The sequence below is a fragment of the Carassius carassius genome, chromosome 2 (genome assembly GCF_963082965.1).
Source record: "Carassius carassius chromosome 2, fCarCar2.1, whole genome shotgun sequence".
In the NCBI taxonomy this organism is placed as follows: Eukaryota; Metazoa; Chordata; class Actinopteri; order Cypriniformes; family Cyprinidae; genus Carassius; species Carassius carassius.
In genome coordinates this window covers 41,370,898-41,389,140 of record NC_081756.1, presented here as the reverse complement: position 1 = coordinate 41,389,140, position 18,243 = coordinate 41,370,898, and the positions used below count along the sequence as shown (strand labels likewise).

The window sequence follows — 18,243 nt, the reverse complement described above, 5'->3', positions numbered from 1 at the left end:
ATTTACAATCTTGTTTTGACCTCACTGATTGGAGTGTTTTTGAAGCTGTTACCACCGATCTGGACAAACTCACAGAGACTGTAACATCCTATATTAGTTTCTGTGAGGATATATGCATTCCTACCAGGACTTACTTAACATTCAACATTGCTAAGCCATGGTTTACAGTAAAACTCAGACATCTTCGTCTGGCCAAAGGGGATGCCTACAGAAATGGGGACAGAGTCTTGTACAATCAGGCCAGGAACACACTGAACAAAGAGATTAGAGCGGCTATAAAAAAACCTACGCTAAAAAGTTGGAAGACCAGTTTACTTCCAACGACTCAACTTCAGTTTGGAGAAGACTGAGAGCCATCACTAACTACAAGACACCATCCTCTTGCACTGAGGCTAATCAACGACTTGCTAATGACCTGAATGAGTTTTATTGAAGATTTGAAACCCCCAACACCCATTCTGACCATCTCCCTACACATCCGTTAACACCTCCTGCAATCCCCCGCTCCATACCTCCTGCTCTTCAAATCTGTGAAGATGATGTGCGCCAGGTCTTCAAGAAGAACAAAAGAAAAAAAGCACCAGGCCCAGATGGCGTTACACCAGCCTGTCTGAAAATCTGTGCTGACCATCTGGCCCCCATCTTTTCACAGATCTTCAACAGATCCCTGGAGTTGTGTGAAGTGCCTTCCTGCTTCAAACGGTCCACAATAATCCCCATTCCAAAGAAACCCAAGATAACAGGACTTAACGACTACAGACCTGTGGCTCTAACATCTGTCGTCATGAAGTCATTTGAAAAACTGGTTCTGGCTTACCTGAAGGACATCACTGGACCCTTACTGGACCCCCTGCAGTTTGCTTACCGAGCAAACAGGTCCGTGGATGATGCAATCAACATGAGATTGTACTTCATCCTGCAACATCTGGAAAAAAAACAGGGACTTATGTGAGGATCCTGTTTGTGGACTTTAGTTCGGCTTTCAACACCATCATCCCAACAGCCCTTCAGACCAAACTGACCCAGCTCTCTGTTCCTAGCTCTATCTGTCAGTGGATCACCAGCTTTCTGACAGATAGGCAACAGTTTGTGAGACTGCTCCACCAACACTGGTGCCCCTCAGGGATGTGTTCTCTCCCCTCTGCTCTTCTCCCTGTACACCAACGACTGCACGTCTAAAGACCCCTCTGTCAAGCTCCTGAAGTTTGCAGACCACACTACAGTCATCGGCCTCATCCAGGACGGTGATGAGTCTGCTTACAGACAGGAGGTTGAGCAGCTGGCTGTCTGGTGCAGTCTTAACAACCTGGAGCTGAACACGCTAAAAACTGTGGAGATGATCATGGACTTTAGGAGAAACCCCCCTGCACTTTCCCCACTCACCATCATGAACAGCACTGTGACTGCAGTGGAGTCATTCAGATTCCTGGGAATCACCATCTCTCAGGACCTGAAGTGGGACAATCACATTGACTCCATTGTGAAAAAGGCCCAACAAAGGTTATACTTCCTTCGCCAGCTGAGGAAGTTAAACCTGCCACAGGAGCTCCTGAAACAGTTCTACTCAGCCATCACTGAGTCTGTACTGTGTATTTCAATAACTCTCTGGTTTGGTTCAGAAACAAAATCAGACATCAGAAGACTACAGAGAACTGTTCGGACTACTGAAAGGATTATTGGTGCTCCCCTGCCCACCCTTCAAGAACTGTATACATCCAGAGTGAAGAAAAGGGCTCAGAAAATCACTCTGGATCCCTCACATCCAAGTTACCCCATCTTTGAACTTTTGCCATCTGGCCGGCCTCAGAGCCGCAAATACCAGAACAGTCAGGCACAAGAACAGTTTCTTCCCCCAGGCAATCTACCTCATGAACAATTAAATGTTCCCCACATATGCTTATACAATAAAAATGTGCAATATCCTTATATTTATTTGTTACCCCTCCATCCTAGTACATCCATGCATCTTACTCAATCCTATTCCATTATCATTTATAGCACAATTGTTTATACACTTATTTATTTGCCTAATTATTATTTTTTTGTCTGTGTGTTGTTGTCTCTGTGTACTGGAAGCTTATATCACTAAAACAAATTCCTTGTATGCGCAAGCATACTTGGCAATAAAGCTCTTTCTGATTCTGATTAATTCACTGTGAAGACTGGGGCGGGGCCGAGAGCCGTGGGAATGGAGCTAGGCCAGTGGAGTGATTGGGAAATGAGCAATAGTCTGTCTCGCGTCCCACGGAGGAGATCGGAGGAGGAGATTTTTTTTTTTTTTTGACAATCAAATTAAACTTTAAAGGCGCAATATGTAATTTTTCTGCTTTAAAAATAGCAGATATCACTATATCTATGTTATATATATTTTTTAGTTGTGTACTTACATTATCCCGAAAGTTTCCACGAACTTTCAAATCCAGAGAAAATTATAGTTTAATTAGAAGACACGGCACGTTTCTTTATTTCCGTTTTGTCGCCCGTCTATGGCGTCATATAAACTTTGACCCCTCTAGTTTATCTAACTTCCTGCGGAACCGCCAAATACAAAGGTGAACAGAAGCAAAGACGAGATGAAGAAAAAGTAGTAGCTAGCCTTGATCGAGACTATTATATTTTATATTTATATTGTTTATATTCGTATTTATACCTCAATCAATAACTTAGTTATGGATCATGATTATGCTTTGCCTGCACGTTCTGTGAAGCGCAAACGTACGGGTGAAATAAATGACCTGAGAAGGTTTTGGGACAAGAGAACAAACAAGACACGGGTAAATATTGGAGTTGCATTTCCAAGATAGAGAGAGCTTCGTGACAAGCTGAAACTACAGAGAGATGCTTGCATTCTAATAAACAGGTATGCATCAGCTAACTGTATCTATTCGTATATTTTGTGAAACTATGATGTCTTGTGTAAAACGCAGACGGACTAGCTCTCATGTAGAGTATAATGTTAATCTACATGCGTTCTATATCTAACTGGATAAAGTAGCTTCAAATGCAGTTCCCTATCTTGTTCGATATCATAGTATAAACGTAATTATAATTATTAACGAAAGGCAACCATGTTTTTTTTAACATATATTACTACTAGCTAGATGGAATATTGATTTGATAGGGGTCTGATCTGATATTGTCTGTCTTCATGACAACAATATCTATACTTCATGTTGAACATAAATATAAAGCCTACTGATAAAGGACACCGTCAACAGTATTGACGGCAAAATAGACTATGTTTGCCAGGTGCAATATTTGAAAATCGATAATTATTTATTTATTTTTTAAATTACATTTATATCTGAATTTATGTCAACCTATAGACTTTCAAACATCAAAATGTCATGAATTAATATGTATTTGTGTACAAAATTACATATAAACATATTTTCCTATTATATTTTGCCTGGAAACGCTTCCAACACGCGCGCGTGTCGCGTGAAAAATAGGCGTCGGTTCTATTTCTAGCAAGCACGCGTTTTCCGCGCGCCTTGAGCCGTGCGTCTCAGGCAGTCTGCAAGCTCTAACCTATTAACATGGGAGCCGAATTAAAAACTGACAGGCCACGCAGCTGAGACGCTTGCGCCACGCATCCAGTTAAAATGAGTGAGGAATGTGGGGAGCGACAGAGCGCGTGTTCCAATGAACAACAACTCCCATGAGCCTACGCTCTTTCCCGACGTCATCAAAGTACGTCTTATGTTATTATTTTGATTGAGTGACCCCTGGTGGCCAAAAATTCCATACTGTACGTTTAATAACAAAAATAAACACATAACAACGTGACAGTCCCTCCCGGACGACTGTTGCACACAAACAGAAAGTAGTGTACCCAAGAAAGTAGTGTAAGTCAAGCCCGTTTCTGAAAGAGAGCTAACTTATACTCAGAGTCAGTTACCATGGTAACTTACTCTATGAACCTAACCTGGTCAGGAGCAGGTTCTCTTTGGTAAACCCAGAGTTTCTTTCGGTCTCCTCACCCTTTTTAAACACTTCATTGATGCACGCTGTAAAAATGCTCTTCTTACTAAGTGTTTTTTTTACCACCCCCCAAGTACAAATATAATTTTTTTTTTTTTTAATAAAGTAAAGATTGATTTTCTATATAAGAAAATGATATAAGATACTTAGTCTTGTTTCTTGGGGGGGGGGTCTAAATTAAGTGCATTTTACTTAAGTAAAATTATATGCAAGTGTGGTAATATAAATAATCTTAATGCAAATGGAAAACAAGATTATTCTGAGTGTCCATTACTAAGTGCAATTCTACTGTAGCTCCGCCCTCCATCGACACATAAGGTTAAAAATGACACATGTGAATACCAGCTTCAATGGTGTAGGCAGTAATGTTTTGGGCACGGAAAACTAGCTTGTAACGCAATTGATTGGGTTAGATTCCGGCTTTTGCAGAGCTCGTTCTTCTCACTTTTCACATCACATGTCACATTAGAATTTATTTTCAATAAAAATGAACAAAATGTTCTAAAAGTGGAAGTAAAGTGCCTAACGAGTGTTAAATAATGATGCAACTATTTATAATTGTAATAAATATAACAATTTACAATCTGTTATTATTGCATCATGTTAATGTATAACAATAGTGAGGTGCACATGGGCCTAGTATGTATCTGCCAGTATAAAGTATAACTAGCATCTAATTATTATTTACATTTAGTCTGTTGCAAAGAACTGCTACTTTTACATGGTAAATATAATATATCACGGTTTTCACTGTACAATTTTTCTGTAAATAGCATCTAGAGCTACTTGCCCTACTGTAAATAGGATCTATCGCTAAGAAAGTATGTTAATTCCACTTAGTGTAAATAGCCACTGCCGTATTTTTCTTACTGGCAGATCATTCGTAAAATAAGAAAAATGCACTTGAAATATTATTATTAATATTTATTATTTTATATTTATTTTTTGGCCATGAGATACCATAAAATGATTAGCTATTAGTTCATTAATCTAACGTCCTGACAGTTTTCACCTGTGAAATTACAACACTGAGTATAATTATATTTGCATTGAGTAGGAAGTATGTAGATGGATTTTTGGCGGGAGATGTTGCCATGGTGAATCGTAATATTGGTGCTCCATTGATAATGGCTTTTTATAGTTGTGGTGCGCACACGCTTAACACGGGGTCAGTCAATTTAGAGTTGATTAAACCAACTCATTTCTGCTGTTCTGTAACCAAAAACTCAGAGTTTCCCATTTCAGGGTAAGTCAACTAGAGTTCAAGTTTAAACTCAGAGTTGGTTGAACCTCCTTAGTGAAAACGGGCCCCAGGTATCGCTCATATCCCAATCACTCCACCGGCCTTGCTCCGTTCCCACGGCTCTCGGCCCCGCCCCACTCGTCACATTCACTTAATCTGTGATCAAGTATATGCAAACACCGCATGAAAGCAGAAAGTGTCTGGCTTGACTGCTCCGTTTTCAACTCCGCGAACGCACCCATGGTTTTGGAACGTGGGAATTGTGTGAAACCCATGTGATCACGTTTCCACATATGATCACTTTTTTCTTTTTTCAAGTGTTCATATGTGATCAGATGATTTTTACATATTAACACCGTCCCAAAAACCATTCCAAAACCAGATTTCACATGTAAATTTGATATTACTGCACATGTTAATTTTGTGTGGTTTGTTTATGTGAATTTACGTAATTACACTTTTTTTGAGCCAGATTACTATAGATACAAATAGAACTCTTTCAAAAGTTTAATTGTTTTTATAAATCACATTCAAAAATGTCTCACATACTTCACAGAATTATGCTGAATATGCAAAACAAACAATAAGGCATTTCTCTGTGGGTGATATCTCTTGTTCTGATATTCTGCACTGAATAAAAAAGATATAACTGCAGGGATATTCTAATAAAGACTATAATTCTCTGTAAAACAATGACAAATGCCACAATCCCTGAAATGATGCTTTTTGTTGTCCCTGGACTGTTTGTGAAAGAGATTCTGGAAAGCAAACTGTTAATCTCTCAAGGCAAATGTGACAGGATGTAAACGAAGTGAAGTCAGAGCCAGCCTTTATCCAGCTCCTGTACAAAAAAAAAAAAAAATCAGCTATTCTCTGAGTGAGGTTGCGATCTGTCCTGCTGAAAGAGCAGGGTCAGCCCTTTCCAAAAAACTGTGGTTCCGCGCATTGTAAATAATCACATTTCAGCAGCTATTTCTCATCAGAATCCAAAATGCAAAAAAGGAGAAGTTGCACCAGGTGTATTCCACTACGTTCCCCAGCACAAATACTGTGATAGGAGAGAATGAGTCTGTGAAAGCAAAGGTGAGGACTCCAATTGTTTTAGCTGCTTTGATATCAGAAAAAGAGGGCCTGTGGGAACACCCAACAGCTCCTGCATCCTTGCCAAGACTTCCCTTAGAGAGCAGCTTCTGTTTGCTGGAGTATCTACTGATACTGGTGAAGGACAGGATATTGATGGCTAATGTTCCACCCGGTAAACTGAAATCAAAGGCTGGAAACAGCAGAAGGATGTTTGCATCTGGAGGCAACTGATGTCCGATTAGTAAGGGTGCATAGTTGCACTTGCTGCTGCATTCATTGTACTCTAACGTGAAGCTGTTACTTAGCATGAGTGGAGGTATTGCCAGTAAGAAGCTGCCAGACCAGGATAAGAGAATTAGCAACAGGGTGTAATTTTGTGTCACAAGAGTGTCTTTATGCAGTGGACGCAGGATTTCCACGTTGTGCTCCACTGTCATCAGGAAGATGGTACTAATTGAGACAAAAGTGCATTCAGCAAATACTGCCAAGGTTCTGATCTACCCTCTAGTGAGGCTGTTGAGATACTCTGGTACCATATTGGTGGAGTGTTGGTCACCAAAAGAGAGATTTCAGTGTATACAGAAAATGTTATCACCAAAACTCCACCATCATGTCTGCGTTGGCCAGGGACACTGCAAGACAAATATAAAATATGGCATTGTTTAGATTTCACCAGACTATTTTTTTTACACTATAGATCTGCATTCCTGTCGGACCTGACAGAACTGAGAACAATTTTGAATTGCTGAGTGCGGATGTGGAAGGGGAAGATACTGATATGTTTGAGAGGGAAAATAGAGAAAAAATTTGTTGGTTAAAAATAAATATTACTCAAATTAATTTTATGCTTTATTCTACAGAATATTATATTTTGCACAATGAAATAGGTTTTGTCACAATGTCTTGGAAATTCTCAATGTTTTGACTTTTGTGCAACAGCAAGGGTTAGCACATTTCTTTTGCCTGATGCCACAAATGCAACAAAGTGCATTGTGTGTTCAAATGGGAAAAAATTCCCTATAGTACAACAAAGCAAGTCTGAATCATAATGAAACTGGACTGAAAGTCAGAGTAGATCTCTACCTGTGGGACGCTTCAGCCGGGGCAATATGTAAAAAAAAAAAAAACAACCCATTCAGACATTTACTTTGTAGCTCATGAAGAAATTTGTTGTTACAATTAAGTACTTCATTTTTTTTCAATTGCATTTTTTTTCAATTGCTTTGAAAACAGCATGGGATGGCCTATATTTATGCTTTCAGTTTGAATAGAAATCTTATACAGTACAGCATCCACTATCCTGCTTTGTCACCAGCAGCACTTTAAAACGGCCTCTGAAGCATTCAAAAGAGCTGCTCTAAGTGCGGAAATGGGCCAGAGTGCTCAACAAAAACTCTAAGGGCCCAAACTGGATTGGGTGGTTAGTTTTGTCCGTCTGCATCTTTCTTGTGATTTTAGCCCCAGTTTGCCCTTCTGCCCATTATTTACTGCAGTAGTTTCCAGGGAGCAATTGTTTATTTATTTTTACTCAGTAAATAATGTGTTTTAAAATGTAGCGAAGTACAATACTTCAAACAAAATACACTTAGTAAAAGTAAAATTACAGAATTTAAAAATTATTTTAAAAAGTAGAAGTACACAAAAAAGCTACTCAATTACAGTAACGCAAGTAAATTTAATTCGCTACTTTCCACCTCTGAGTATCGGGTAGGGTTAGGATAGGTGTATGGAGGGCTTTATTGTCCCAGTAGGGTGGTATCCATTTATTAATTTGAATTAAAATTTAACTTTACACTCAATAAGTTAATATTGCATACTGTTTTACAATGTACTACAATACTGAGGTGCAGGTAATTGCCATCTTTTGCAATAAGTAGTAAAATTTTAACGTAGTATAAATAGAATTAGGCCCGTAGCCAGCTATGAGGTCACCGATGTGCGGAACTCTGTAAATTTTTCATGTTAGAAAATAAAATGGTAACATTGCATCACCCGCATTAGTCTGGCAGTAATAAAAAAAGGCAGCTATTTACACTAAGTGCAAATAGCAGCATTTTTTTGTGATATGCTATTTACACTAAGTGAAAATATCCATAGATTCTATTTATACTATGTTAAAATAGCTGGATTTTCTGCTATTTATACTACTTACTGCAAACAGTGGCAATTATCTGCACCTCAGTATTGTAGTACTTTATAAAAAAGAATGCAATAATTTAATGTCTGCCACCTTATTGGGACAATAAAGCCCTCCCTACACCTACCCTTACCCTACCCAATACGTTCTTTTTAACTTTTTGATTATTTACTTCATTTTCATTGAAAATAAATACTTTTCTGATGTAATTTGAAATTTGAAAAGGGTGAAAAATGTTCGCCAAAAGGCAGATTCGAACCTGGGCCGTTCACTTCAAAATATGTATGACACACATTTGACCTTCTGCACTACTGGAGCTGACTGTCAGGTATTGTCTTTTGTAATCTTGACTATCCGAAAATAACACGTTTGGTGGGCAATATGTATGGTTGCATGAAGAATAAACAATTGGCACTATTATCCACCCCATAAATATTGTATTAACAAACTTTGATGCAATAAATAGGGTATGATTTAAAAATGAACATCCCTGCAAAAACATCTACATTTCTGTCTCTTTTTAAGTGTTAGAGTACATTAGTTCTATAATAAGGGGGTTAACATAGAAACCCCCTGGACCTCACTAATTTTCAAACGCCTGGCTACGGCCATGGCTGTGACTTTACTAACATTTGACATATTAAATAAATATCATTCAATATCAATGAAGAACAGATGAAGAGGAGTTGGCAACAATACAGAGTATTGGAAGAATATTAAAATCCAACAGGAAAAATAATAACTGTTGCTTTTGTATTTGTAGGAAATAAAAATGCCAGACTAAATTTAACAACTATGGTGGTGGTTACTGCATATATCTCAAACTACCCTTGATCTGGCATCCTTCTACTGCATAATCAGCTTTATTTCTGACAGGTTTTTGCCAAAGAAACCATATGAATATTATAAGAAAGAGCATGATAGCGAGACCCTTTCCTTACCGCTCTGCATACAGCTGTCTAAAAAAATAAATAAATAAATAAATAGTATCCTGATGTAAATGTAACGCCCTACTTTTTAATTAATGTAGCTTCTTTATCTAAAGTAACCTATATAAAAGGACATTAGATTAGATTAGATTAGATTCAACTTTATTGTCACTGCACATGTAGGTACAAGGCAACGAAATGCAGTTAGCATCTAACCAGAAGTGCAATAAGCAGTAAGTACAGAATATACAAGGTCTATAATATGAACAATAACTATACAGATAAGTATTATGGACATAATTTACAGATTTTAAATACTATTAGCATGATATACAGATAGGTGTACTATGAACATACTATACAGATGGATTATGTAAAAGTGTATGTACACTATAGGCAGAACTATGAACATATGAACATAATTACACTATTGCAATGCACAGTAAAGTGCATAGAAAATATTTCAGTGTGCAAATGGATTATTCAGTGTTCCTGGATGAACAGACAGTAGTGCAAGTAATAACAAGTTACTGTTTTTTGCTTGTTATAAATAAATAAATCAGTCAGATGTAGTGTTGAAGAGGGGGAGGAGTCTGTGTGTGTGGTGTGGGGGGTGTTGAGGGGTGTCAGAGGGCAGAGTTCAGCAAGGAGACAGCTTTTAGTTAAACAGTCCATGGTCAGGGTGAGAAGAGTCCTTGAGGATGCTGCGAGCTCGTCGTAGACAGCGTTTCCTCTGGATGTCCTCAAGAGCAGGAAGTGGTGTCCCTGTGATGCGTTGGGCAGTTTTCACCACCCTCTGCAGTGCCTTGCGGTCAGCCACTGAGCAGTTCCCATATCAGACTCTTCAGTATCCTGAGGAAGAAAAGGCGCTGGTGAGCCTTCTTGACCAGGCTGGAGGTGTTTGTGGCCCAGGACAGTTCCTCCGAGATGGTGGTTCCCAGGAACTTGAAGCTGGAGACACGTTCAACAACCATCCCATTAATGTGGATGGGGTCATGCGTGCTTCCTTTCTTCTTCCTGAAGTCCACAATGAGCTCCTTAGTCTTATTGCTGTTAAGGAGCAGGTTATTGTCAGCGCACCATGTGGCCAGGTACTGTACCTCTTCCATCTAGGCAGTCTCATCGTTGTCTGTGATGAGGTCAATCACCGTGGTGTCATCTGCAAACTTAATGATGGAGTTGGATCCATGCACAGGCTTGCAGTCGTGGGTGTAAAGGGAGTAAAGGAATGGGCTCAGCACACAGCCCTGTGGTATGCCAGTGTTAAGTGTGATGGTGGTGGAGTGGGTGTGGCCTGACTGAACATGCTGAGGCCTGTTGGTCAGAAAGTCCATAATCCAGTTGCAAAGGGAGGTGTTACTGTCCAGGTCTCCAAGTTTTGTGGTCAGCTTGGAGGGAATGACGGTGTTAAATGCTGAACTGAAGTCCACAAACAACATCCTAACATACGTGTTGTTATGGTCCAGGTGTGTGAGTGCAGAGTGCAGACATGCTGTTTTGATCACTTTCACAGTGTCTGCATGATGAAAATATATGCAATAAATGAATGTACCTGCATTGCAAAAAAAACTTAGTATTTTGTTGTGTTGTTTGCAATCAAAATATCTAAAGATTCTTAAAACAAGATGCATTTTTTTTTACTCTAGGGAATTTCTAGGGGTGCCAATAATTGTGTCCAACGAGTATTTGGAAAAATCTTTATTTCATAATGATATTTCCCCCCATTTTAAATTCTTATTATCAAATGAAAGTATACATTTTTGTGAATGTTTTAAATAAAAGATCAAAAGTATTAACAATGCAGATTAATTTTCACAGCCTTCTTTGATCATATTTACCATGCCAATATTTTTGGCCATGACTGTTTTAACAAATCCCTCTGTAAAAAACCTTCAGTATATAGACAGGAATAAAAATGTTAAATTTGGTGTTTGTGTGTGTGTGTGTGTGTGTGTGTGTGTGTAAGTGCTACTGAAGAGGTGGAAGACTGGAGATTTATGGCTCAGTGTAGGAGCGAAAAAAAACTTATTTTGAGAAAACCGCCTTTAAAAATAAGTATTGTAACTTAAATCTATTGACACAAATAGATAAAGTACTATAAAAGAAGTACTTAACAGTGTCTCTTGGATGTTTTCTTTCCACTTGTCTGAAAAAAAAAAACACTATGAAAAACCAAAAAGCCCAAAATCTCAAACTTGACAGGTGCATGAAAAAACTGTGTTTTTGTCTACAGTGTCTCCCCTTAAAAGTTTTAATAAAACATATGAAGGGGAGTTGTCTGAAACCTCAGGCTTCCATCTGTGAACCCCTTCACCCTCTCAGACCTGTTTGTGGACTCTGTGCTTTGTCATATAGTCTAGCAGGTCTAGGTCCACGTGAATCATACATTTCACCCATGAGAGAGCAGACCTGCCCAGTGCCTCGGGCAAAGTACAGGCCAAATGAATAACTCAACAAATGAATAACTCAGGCCTAAGTCCGGTCACTCTCTTTTATTTCTCTGAAGTTTAGTTGCACATATCAAAGAAACTGACAGCATGATGAAGTGAAGTGAACTGAGCTAAATAACACCTTATTTTAAGGTAGTGACTAAAAAAAAAAAAAAACATATTTACATTATACTGACTTTGTGAAGCTCAATAGTTTAACTGTTTACACAACTGTGCTTCAGCTTCAAATCTGACGCACAATCTGACTATGGTTGTTCCTTATGTCTATGATCACTAATGCCCAGGTACTGAGGTGGAAAGATCTCTGCATTTGAATGTATCTTCTACTATATATATATATATATATATAATAAAAAAGTATGCCAAAAAAGTAGTGTCTATAGTTTTCAAACAAACAAACAAACAAAAAAAATCAGTCAGCGGGAAGAACAGAAATGACATACTACCTCCTGCCAAAATGTAAATTCAGTGGAAACTTTACTATCCCAAAAATCTTTACTATCCCATCTTAATACTTTTTTACTTTTTTTTAAGTCACCAACAAATAGTACCTTTTCCTAAAAATATCTCTAATGTACCTACTGAACTTTGAGAGACAATTACAGAAATGAGGGCGGAGGATCTTTCTCTTCTCCAATCTGAGCAAAAAAAAATTTAATTAATTCTTAAAAAAAAAAAAACATGCCTGACACACTTAAGATTACAGACGCGTTGGTGCAATGTACTAAAGAGGGAACAATAGTCATTGATAACTATTTAATAAGATCATTGTTCATCAATAACTTAAAATAATAATGATAATAATAATTTTAACATTTCTCTAGAAGTGGCTGAAGATGCTTTGCATATTTATTTGTGTATGAGTGAGTGAGTGAGTGAGTGAGTGAGTGAGTGAGTGAGTGAGTGAGTGAGTGAGTGAGTGAGTGAGTGACTGAATGACTGACTGACTGACTGACTGAGTGAGTGAGTGAGTGAGTGAGCAACAAATGTGTGAGTGAACTATACATTTTGGTAGAGCTATTCCTATAAATATTCACCATAAATGTAATGCACGATCTGATAATTTGCTAACCCTACCAAATGTGCTCTGTTTTCTTACTTTCTTTATTTTTCTTTATTTTTTTTATTTTTTATTGGTATGTCTGATTAATTTTGATAGGTTAATAAACAGTACACAAATATTAGTGGCAGTATTTAGAATAAGTTTAAGGTTTCAAGTTCAATCGTCTTTACTTGATTCACTAATTTGTGAGAGGCAAGATAAACAGAGAGTTTATCAAGTCAAAACTACAATGGTTAGAGCCTGAACACTTGATGTGGCTTAAGCGTTTGTGAAAATTGGTGACAAACAGCCAGGTTGATTTGGAAATGTTAACACAACAGAAAGAACACACTTATCCAAACAAGGATTAAAACATGGTTTTGGTTGCCTCATGGAAACAATATCTTTGTAAAGGTAATGGTGATTTGTTTAGCTGAACATGTAGTAACAGTGTATATTTGTAAGGTGTAACATTTAAGCACTGCCAATTTTAGGAGTTTAATTTAATTGGACTGAGTGATATATACAGTATTAATTTATCTTTAGTGTTATATAATATCCTCTGTGAATTATTATTATTATTATTTTTTTTTTAAACTTGTTACACCCCCATTAGCGGCAATTAATGCAACCAATTGCCCACAATTATTTTAAAAACATTGTTGACCCACTCCATTTATGAACTACTTCAGCTCAGTGATATTTGTAGGCTTTTTGAGCATGAACTGTTCATTTAAGGTCCTGCCAAAGAATTTTAGTCTGGATTTTAACTAAAAGTTTACATCTGTGGTAAACTACAGTAGCTTGTATGCCTACATAATTTCCTTGCATGAATCAATTGCACTTAAGTTTCCGTACACTGACCGATGTCATGAGTTTTGATATAGCACCGTCTGTGCATTTCAAGGCCTCCAGGTCAGGAGGCAGCAAAATATTCTCAAAAGAGTCCTAATGTTTTTACAGAGTATATAAGAAATTGATGTTACTTGTTATTTTATGTCTACAGCTTTGAAAACTTGAAAATAAAAAATAAATTAGAATAAAAAGTATTTTGCCATTATAAACATAGCCATATTTATTGCAATTTTATTTATTCTATTATTTATTTTTTGATTGTCATTTGGTCAATGTCACTTGCCCTCCAAGTGGTATTACTTTGTTTAAAGTAAATTGTAATGCCTTTTTCAATGGGCTACGAAGAGTTTAGGATTTAGCTCGGTCTACCTGAGTTTCAAAGTTTCAAAACAACATTTGTTTTAACTGGAATTAAAAGCACCAGTACATTTTTCTTTACACTTGCACTGCTTTATGTATTAATTCCACAAACAACATTTTCCCAAAAAAAGAGGGATTGAGATGAAAATAGATAGTTTTCTGATAGTCATGTGACTAGTCATTGGTAAACCCCATTGTTACAAACACGCCAGGTTCCACCTCCACTCATTCACAACGCACGCCCTCACCTGAGTACTGAGCACTTCCACCTGATCCTCTTCATTCACCAATTACCTCGGCACCATAAATACCACACACACGCACTCAATCAGTGTCCGGTCTCATTCGCGACAAGGTCTTACCTGTATGCTAACTCAAAGGACTAACTCTTCATCTACTTACCTCTCTCCAGCGATTCTTCAAAGATCAAGATCCCCAGTGTGCGTGTGTGTGGTTCACCTCCCTCCTCTGATGTCTTCACCCAGCTCTCACGGATCCATTCATCACTCTACCCAACACTACCTGCTCCTCTGCTTGTGTCTATTAATAAACCCTTCCGTCTGTTACTCCTCAGCCTCCCGAGTGTTCAGTGTGGCATCAAGTGTTCAGCCACATCAAACTCGCTACCACGGCAACGCTGTCAGCCTACCAAGTCCACACTATCACCGGCAAACCGTTAAGTAGAAGATGCGTGCGTCATAGTGTGGGTCCCATTTCCCTCCAAGCCGAACTACTCCATCATGAGCAAATCCATCTGCTGGTTCTGGAGGAATCCACCGCTGACGTGATTCTAGGGCGCCCGTGGTTAGAGCAGCACAATCCCATAATCTCCTGGAAGACGGGCAAAGTCCTGAAGTGGGGCGACACCTGTTTCAAGAGCTGCATCTCAGGTTGTCCAGTTCCGGCCACATCTTCCCCTGAACCTCTTCCAGTTTGTTCCACTTTAATAGAGAGCCCAGTAAAAAACCAATCCATCGCCATCCCTACCTGCTACGCCCCCTTCAGTGACGTCTTCTGCCCCAAACGGGCTTCCAAGCTGCCTCCACACCGGCCGTGGGACTGCGCCATCGATCTGCTGTCGGGTGAACCAGTGCCTAAAGGAAGGATATACCCCCTATCCACTCCGGAGAAGAAGGCCTTGGAGGAATACATCAAGGAGGCACTGGCCCAGGGTTATATTCGTCCATCTACCTCCACTGCTGCTTCGAGTTTCCTCTTTGTGGAGAAAAAGGACGGAGGTTTAAGACCATGCATTGATTGTCGGGCTCTCAACAATATCACTGTCAAGTTCAGGTACCCACTTCCCCTCGTCCAAGCTGCCTTGGAACATCTCCGTGGTGCCACTGTTTTCACCAAGTTGGACCTCCGCAGCGCCTATAACCTCATCCGGATACGAGAGGGGGACGAGTGGAAAACAGACTTCATAACCCCTACTGGCCACTATGAATACTGCGTGATGCTGTATGGACTTGTTAACGCCCCCTCCGTCTTCCAGGACTTCATCCATGAGGTGCTCCGGGAGTTCCTCCACAAGTTCGTCCTCGTCTACATAGATGATATCCTCATATACTCCCGGAGCCTGGCAGAACATCAACGCCACGTTGCGGAGGTCCTGCAATGCCTGAGGGTCTTTCAACTCTATCTCAAGGCCGAAAGTGCTCTTTCCATCAGCCCTCAGTGCAGTTCCTTGGGTACAACATCAGCAGCAGTGGCATCCGGATGGACGAGGGATATGTAAATGCCGTCAGAGATTGGCCCACTCCTACCACCAACAAAGAGTTACAACGGTTCCTTGGCTTTGCCAACTTCTATAGACGGTTTATCCAAAACTTCAGTACCATCACCAGCCCTCTCACCAGTCTCCTCCGTAACAAACCCAAATCTCTCCCCTGGACTCCTGTCGCCACAGAGGCCTTCCACACCCTCAAAGAGGCCTTTACGACCACCCCACTCCTGGTTCATCCCGACCGACCCTTCGTCGTGGAAGTCGACGCCTCAACCACCGGAGTGGGAGCGGTCCTTTCTCAGCAGCAGGGGAATCCCAGTAGCCTCCACCCATGCGCCGCCTTCTCCCGGAAACTCAACCCGGCGGAGGTCAACTATGATATCGCCAACTGGGAGTTGTTGGCCTTCAAGTTGGCCTTAGAAGAATGGAGGCATTGGTTGGAGGGAGCCAAACACCCCTTTCTGGTCCTCACAGATCATAAAAACCTGGAGTATCTTCGAGTGGCCAAAAGGGGTGAAAAACGTAAAGGCTGATGCCCTGGCCCTGGTGTCACACCCCGAAGAGAATCTCGAAGAACCAGAAACCATTCTTCCAGAAAAGGTCATCGTGTCTCCCATTCCCTGGTCCGCAGAGACCCTTCCTCCTACCGATCCTACTACGAACACCCCGCCGGGTTGCCCACCGGGACATCAGTATATTCCCAGGACACGGCGCACTCCAGTCATTCACTCCACTCACACATCTCTTGGCACTGCTCACCCGGGGGTCAATGAAACCCTCTCGTTGCTTAAGGAACGCTTCTGGTGGCCCAACATGGCCTCGGATGTCAGGAGGTACGTGAACAGATGCACAAGCTGCGCCATATCCAAGAGCCCTCGCCATTTTCCATCAGGCAAGCTCCATCCTCTGCCCATTCCCAATCGCCCGTGGTCACACCTAGGGGTGGATTTCATCACCGATCTTCCTCCTTCAGATAATAATACCTGCATTCTTGTCATAGTGGATAGATTTTCTAAATCCTGTCGTATTCTCCCCCTGAAGGGTCGTCCCACGGCCATGGAAACGGCCGAGCTGTTATTTAACCATGTCTTCAGGTACTTCGGCATCCCAGAGGATATCGTCTCAGACCAAGGTCCCCAGTTCATCTCCCGGGTATGTAAGGCTTTCCACTCACTCCTAGGTGTGGCCATCAGCCTGTCCTCCGGATACCATCCCCAGTCGAATGGGCAGACGGAGAGGAAGGTCCAGGAGATTGGACGCTTCCTCCGTACCTTCTGTCACGGCCACCAGAACTCCTGGAACCAGTTCCTTGGGTACCACCGGACTCACTCCATTCCAGTGTGTACTCGGCTACCAACCTCCACTCTTCCCCTGGTCAGGTGAACCCCTCGGATGTCCCCGCCATCGACTACTGGTTCCGGGAGAGCGAGAGTGTCTGGGACGCGGCACACCACCAACTCCAGCGGGCCTTACGCAGAAGCAGAACGACAGTCGACCTTCGCCGATCTGAGGCCCCAACATACCAACCCGGTCAGAAGGTCTGGCTGTCCACCCGGGACATCTGCCTGCACCTGCCCTGCCGTAAGCTAAGTCCCAGATTTATTGGCCCATTCAACATCCTCCAGCAGATCAATCCGGTCACTTACAAACTCCAATTACCCCCTGAGTACCGGATTCACCCCACCTTCCATGTGTCTCTCCTTAAACCTCACCATCCTTCTGTGTCTCCCTCCACAGAACCTGGCGAAACCGAGGCCCCCCCTCCACTCCTCCTAGACGACGGCGCGGCCTATGAAGTTAGTGACATCCTGGACTCCCGGCGGCGTGGTGGACAACTGGAATATCTAGTGGACTGGGAAGGATACGGTCCAGAGGAACGTTCCTGGGTCCCATGCAACGATATCCTGGATCCTAACTTACTCGACACCTTCCACTCCAATCATCCTGACCGACCAGCTCCCAGGGGAAGAGGACGTCCACCACGTCGTCGGGGTCCTCGGCCCTCAGGAGCGGGCCGTGGGGAGGGGGGTACTGTTACAAACACGCCAGGTTCCACCTACACTCATTCACAACACACGCCCTCACCTGAGTACTGAGCACTTCCACCTGACCCTCATCATTACCCAATCACCTCTGCACCATAAATACCACACACACGCACTCAATCAGCGTCTGGTCTTGTTCGCAACAAGGTCTTACCTGTATGCTAACTCAAAGGACTAACTCTTCCTCTACTTACCTCTCTCCAGCGATTCTCCGAAGATCAAGATCCCCAGTGTGTGTGGTTCACCTCCCTCCTCTGACGTCTTCACCCAGCTCTCACGGATCCATTCATCACTCTACCCAACACTACCTGCTCCTCTGCTTGTGTCTTAAACCCTTCTGTCTGTTACTCCTCAGCCTCCCGAGTGATCTGTAACACCCATGAGGTAAT

The 18,243-nt window shown here is 41.2% G+C and overlaps 1 protein-coding gene and 1 pseudogene across 1 annotated transcript in view; both read right to left on the bottom strand.

Moving 5' to 3' along the window:
- Positions 1 to 8,751, bottom strand: part of LOC132109802 (microtubule-associated tyrosine carboxypeptidase-like) — a 383,617-nt gene extending 374,866 nt beyond the window's left edge. The window contains exon 1 of the mRNA XM_059516161.1: positions 8,748 to 8,751. The gene's annotated coding sequence lies outside the window, so the exon portion shown is untranslated. The remainder of the gene's footprint in view (positions 1 to 8,747) is intronic.
- LOC132095484 (uncharacterized) overlaps positions 6,094 to 18,243 on the bottom strand; it is a 33,222-nt pseudogene continuing 21,072 nt past the window's right edge.